Source organism: Microcebus murinus, chromosome 7, assembly GCF_040939455.1.
Source record: "Microcebus murinus isolate Inina chromosome 7, M.murinus_Inina_mat1.0, whole genome shotgun sequence".
In the NCBI taxonomy this organism is placed as follows: domain Eukaryota; kingdom Metazoa; phylum Chordata; class Mammalia; order Primates; family Cheirogaleidae; genus Microcebus; species Microcebus murinus.
Window position 1 is genome coordinate 15,002,344 of NC_134110.1, and position 5,790 is coordinate 15,008,133.

Here is a 5,790-nt window from a genome sequence, read left to right on the forward strand (position 1 = left end):
AATGTAGCTGAGGGCTATCAAGTGCTGCCCATTGGCATCTACCAACCAGGTTCTTAGTCACAAGCAACACAAGTGAATTTCATCTCATTTAAGCAAAACAGTAAATAAATCTATCAAAAGATTTGGCATGGTCTGGGGACCCATGGTAGGAGGCTACATGGCCAGCAGCGATATCCAAACCCAAACCACAGAACATGTCTCATTCACAATCAGACCACATCACCTGCACGGTTCACCCCTCGGAGGGTGAGCCCCAGGTCCCCCTGATGAAATAGCTACTGTTGCTTCTTCCAGAAACTGGTTTAGCTACTGCAGCCGTCACCATTGTCACTAAAATTAATCCCAAGAAGTCCCTGTTTTCTTGTACAGCTCATTCCTGAGTTGATGTCTGGCATGGATATATGTCTGATTGGCAGGGCCAAAGTCACATCCCAGCACACCACCCTCCCTGAAAGAGAGGCTGTGAAAATAAGTTCCAATAGCTGAAATGGGTTGTTGCCTCTCATCTTGACTCATAAAGCAGAGAAGCTCCCAAACATAGAAAGGGCATGCAGATGTTGAATGGACAAAAATACTGATAAACCTTCTCTGGAGTCCAACTCTCTGGCTTCTCTACATCAATAAATGTTCTTCTTACCAAACCTAAGTCTCCAAAGGTCAAAAACACTTACTGCTGAAAACAGTGCCAACTCTCCAACATACATCCCAAATCATGCTCACCCTACGATAGACAACCCAAAGCATTGTAGTTACAGCATCAATCTCTGAGAGATCAGTATCTTGGGATAATGTCTGTTCAGCTTCTAGTTCCTTCATGATGCAGCCTCAGTATTCCACAATTGTAATGCGTGATACATCGCACATTACCAGTGATACATCTCATAAAAACTGTGGAAGAAATAGAGAAAAAAAATAAGAAAATAGCTTAAATGTGTAGTTTGGATGTATTGTGTAATGTATACACAATACATCAAAACAAAACCTCTGAGTACAATAGTACCCCCTTATTCATGATTTCACTTTCCACAGCTTGAGTTACCCACACTCAACTGCAGCCCAAAAATATTACATGGAAAATTGCAGAAATAAACAATTCGTAAGTTTGAAGTTGCACGCCCTTCGGAGTAGCGTGACGGCACCTTGCACCATCCCACTGGGGACGTGAATCCTCCCTCTGTCCAGCATATCCGTGCTGTAGACGCTCCTCTCCCGTTAGTCACTTAGGAGCCGTGTGACTAGTGGAACAGATCCACCGTTGCAATATTATTCAAGTAACCCTTCTTTTACGCAGTAATAGCCCCAAAACGTAAGAGGAGTGATGCTGGCAGTCTGGATATGCCAAAGAAAAGCTGTAAAGTGCCTGATTTAAATGAAAAAGTGAAAGTTCTCTTTTGCTTTTTGTTTGTGTGTTTGTTTGGCTTCCCCCCCTAAGATGTCCATGTCCTAAAAAAGGTGAAAGTTGTTGACTTAATAAGGGGGAAAACATCTTATGCTGAAGTTACTAAGAGGTATGGTAGGAAATAATCTACTCTTGAAACTGGGAAGGAAAAAGAAGCTTCTAAGAACAGAAATGGTGCCTTGCTCTTGCAGAACTTGGTGTGTGCTTTGCTACATAGCTATTCACAACCAAACACTATATTGTTTTTTGATATGTATCTGGTGGTTAAAATATAAAGAAATATACAGAAATGATTGACACAAAAGTTGGGGAAGGAGAGAATAGAGTCAATTGCTTGGGAAAGGAGGTACTCAGAGGTTCGTAAGGCACTCATCAAGTTCTAATTCTTTACCTTAATGGTGGCCCCATTAGGTGTTCATTCTTTTATTGTTCTTTCAACCATACATACACTTTTCTACATTTCTCTCTATACATTTCACAATAATATTTTTAAAAATCTCATGGTATTCATTATTGTAGAATGTGAAGTAGGAAAAACAAAAGATTAATTTAAAAGATTCTGAGAAACAGGAAGGGTACACGACTGCATTTTTAAAGCAAGATTTGTCGACATAAAAAAATCAAACAGGTGGGGCGCGGTGGCTCACGCCTGTAATCCTAGCTCTCTGGGAGGCCGAGGCGGGCGGATTGCTTGAGGTCAGGAGTTCGAAACCAGCCTGAGCAAGAGCGAGACCCCGTCTCTACTATAAATAGAAAGAAATTAATTGGCCAACTAATATATATATATATAAAAAAAAAAATTAGCCAGGCATGGTGGCGCATGCCTGTAGTCCCAGCTACTCGGGAAGCTAAGGCAGGAGGATTGCTTGAGCCCAGGAGTTTGAGGTTGCTGTGAGCTAGGCTGATGCCATGGCACTCACTCTAGCCTAGGCAACAAAGTGAGACTCTGTCTCAAAAAAAAAAAAAAAATCAAACAAATGCCAAATTATATACTATTTGGTAAATTATATACTTTGGTTTAGAACTCAAATGAATACTAGCATTTAGAATTACATTGTAGCATCAAAATAGATATTTTTAAAAGAAACTTTTTAGAGTTAAAGAACTCCTCATATATGCAGTTCTTTCAAACAATCAACTGTACTTTCCAAATATTTTTGAATTTTGATTTTAAATGATGACTTAGGAAAGAAGGATTTCAGCTGTTATTTTAAGCATGTATCAAGCATCACCTTGTAGTCACATAGCAAATGCCATAAATGGCCTCAATTCACAGATTGGATGATTGCCAGGTGAATTATCATGTTTGCATATCAATAAGAATAATAATTACAATAAACTGAAATATTTAAAATATGTTTAAGTGCATATGTTAATAACAATATCAATTTTTAAAAACAAATACTTATTGGATCACCTTTTGAGAATATAGCTAAATTATTATTTGAAAACAGGCAAGCGAAGAGAAAGAATCCCATGCTTATTTGGCCTTTCCTATAAAACTGTGCCACTGGGTAAACTAGTAATTAATAAGGGGAAATTTCTCCTTACAGAAGTATTCCAGATAATAAATGAAGAGGAATGACAGGATGAAAATATCAGCATTTTAATACCCAACACAATAAAGGATGAAGACAATGACCAGCCATGGGCAGCTAGCATTCCGGAAAGAGAGCCAGCCAGAAACAGGTGCCTCCAGATAGAAGCACCAATATGAACTGTGAATCACTCTGGCAACAAACAAACAAATAAAACCTGAATCTTAATTGCTTAAATTGTTAACTATGAGTTTGCAGGAAATACAGCCAGGACAACATATAAAGGATACTTTGAGGATGCAATCAGACCAATCCAGACTGGAAAATTCCACAGGACAAACAATGTAATTTCTTCATTAAATTCCTGCAATGAGAAAGAGAGAGTGTCATGGAGTAAAAAAAAGAATTAATAGCATAAAAGCAACTGCAATGAGGGTGTAATTCCAATCATAATTCAAACAAAGACACTAAAAAAGCGATGAGGCCATCTGGGATATCTGAACGCTGACTGCATCGTTAATAATATTGTGAGGATTTAGGTAAGGTAATGGGGTCATAGCTATGTTTATAAAAAAGATTTGCCTTTTAGAGATACGTGGTCACAGACTACAAATGAAATAAGCTGATATATAGGACTTGCTTCAAAATAACTCAGAGGGGTGGAAGTGGGCGGAAGTGGGTCTAAGATGGAACCAGACTGGCCATCAGTAAACAACTGAGCAAGCTGGTGATGGGAACACGAGGATATGTCATCCCCTTCACTTTGATACTTCTTAGATATTTCATAAGGAAAAATTATTAAATGCTACCTCAAATAAAATGAGAAACAATCTATGTATTATGTCTGATAAGCAAAGGGTTTCTAATATTAATCAAAAGTAGCCCTTACCTATAAAATGAGAAAAAGAACAACCTAATATAAAAACATGTAAAAGAATGTGAGCATACTTCATGAAAAAGAAATATGGATGGCCAATACGTATCCAAAATAGTTGTAATATTTAAATTTAATATTTAATTGAATATTTAAACAAATATTTAAAGAAAGGCATGGAGTGAGCATAATTATGGGGATGAAGGTGAAAGAGTAATTATGAGGCCTCCCTGAGACCAGAGAGAGAACAGGAGGGATTGGCATCCAAACAAGTATCTTGAGACACATTATAGACTAATTTTTTAAATACTGAGATAATTGTGTATATATGTATGTCTGTATATAAACAAAGCCATGAGGAAAACTTTGAACAGAAGTATGCATTTGTAAACAGTCTTATTTTATTAAACAAATAACTATGTGATAAAATTAGGCAAATAATTTTAATTTATTTAAAAAAAAAGCTCTTCAGAATTGTTTTAAAGCTACAGTGATACAGTATCCTGGCATTCTGACTAGGATTCCAGCTCTGTATCTATGGGTAAAAATAAACAACCTTAAAAACAACATAAATGGGATCAGCCCTGCAAGGGACAACTCCCCAATAGGTGGAGGATCACTGAGCAATGACTAAAGATGTTTGAGGCCCACTCAGTGGGCAAAGCACCGATAAACCCATCTACCCCCCTAACATTGTGAATCCCACTCCCAGTGGAAGATGCATTAGATAAGTAGAATGTCATAATATAATGTAATATAATATAATATGACATCTGCTTAAGCAGTTTGGATAAAGATTATACAATCAAACCACAGTACAAGTTTCAAAGTCTAGTTATTGGAAAATTATAGCCCCAAAATACTATTGATACAAACATGCCCCACTATACATCATGGACTTAAACAGAATACACAACAAACTAAATTGATAGAGAAAACACAATTTATAGCAAATTACAATTAAAAGTAAAAAGTAGCTCCAACTGAAAATGAGAACAACTGAATACAACACATATACTGCAAATTTTTCCCAAACTAAGGGGATTTTAACTATCTGAGAATGCAAACATAAGAGGAGTTTGAGTTTTTTATAAATAGTGTTATACTTTACATATTGATTAGCAACATCCTTTTTTCTTTTTCATAATAAAACTTGAAAATCTTTCCATGGTAGTTCATATGTGTCTATCACACCCTTTGTAACAACACCCAGACGTCTTAGGGAATTAGAGTCCTCACATAACATGCTGATTTTAACTTATGAACACCTAACTTTAGTAACTCTTAGAGGTCCTTAATCACACACATAACAGTGAAAATCAAAGAAAGGACTGTCATTTTTGGACCAATTGCTACCCATTTGGAGAACCTCATGAGGTGGGTAGCTTATTTTGAAGCTTAAAACTATTAAATAATTTAAAATAACAAGAACTATTAAAATACTGGTTGTATATATGAATAATTATAAGTTTTAAATTTAAAAATGCAGAGCAAAAGTAGTATGTCCCTATGTATTATAAATATCTTTCCACATGGTTACAAGCTTTTATTTAAATATGAGCTCCTTGTACTATGGTGTCTGCATAGCTCCACAGATTGAATCATGAAGAGATTTACCATTTGTCTGATGTATCTGGGGGAAAAAGGGGAAAAAAATACAATCCCCTCGAGGGAAGAAGCTATACCTTCTTCCATCTCATGTCCCTGGTTCCAGGTACAGGCAAAACTTAAAGGTAGCAGATAATTAACAGTCTGTTCACTTATTTATATTTTTAACAACTGTGCCATGCACTGTTGCAGGCAAAGCAGACTCAGGGTGAACCTGGTAGGTGCAGTTCCTGAGCCCAAAGAGCTCATATTCTAGCTTTAGGTAATAGACAATGAAAAAGAAAGAAAAATAAACAAATATGAAATTTTAGATCGTGTCAAGTGTTACAAAAAGCAATGTATCACATAGTACAATGACTATGAGAAGATTT

The 5,790-nt window shown here is 36.5% G+C and overlaps 1 non-coding gene across 1 annotated transcript; it reads left to right on the top strand.

Annotated features, from left to right (window-relative positions):
- Positions 1-5,378: 5,378 nt before the first annotated feature.
- LOC142872230 (small nucleolar RNA SNORD77) lies at positions 5,379-5,446 on the top strand. The gene has a single exon (XR_012920445.1). It is a non-coding gene; the product is annotated as a small nucleolar RNA SNORD77 (small nucleolar RNA).
- Positions 5,447-5,790: the final 344 nt, after the last annotated feature.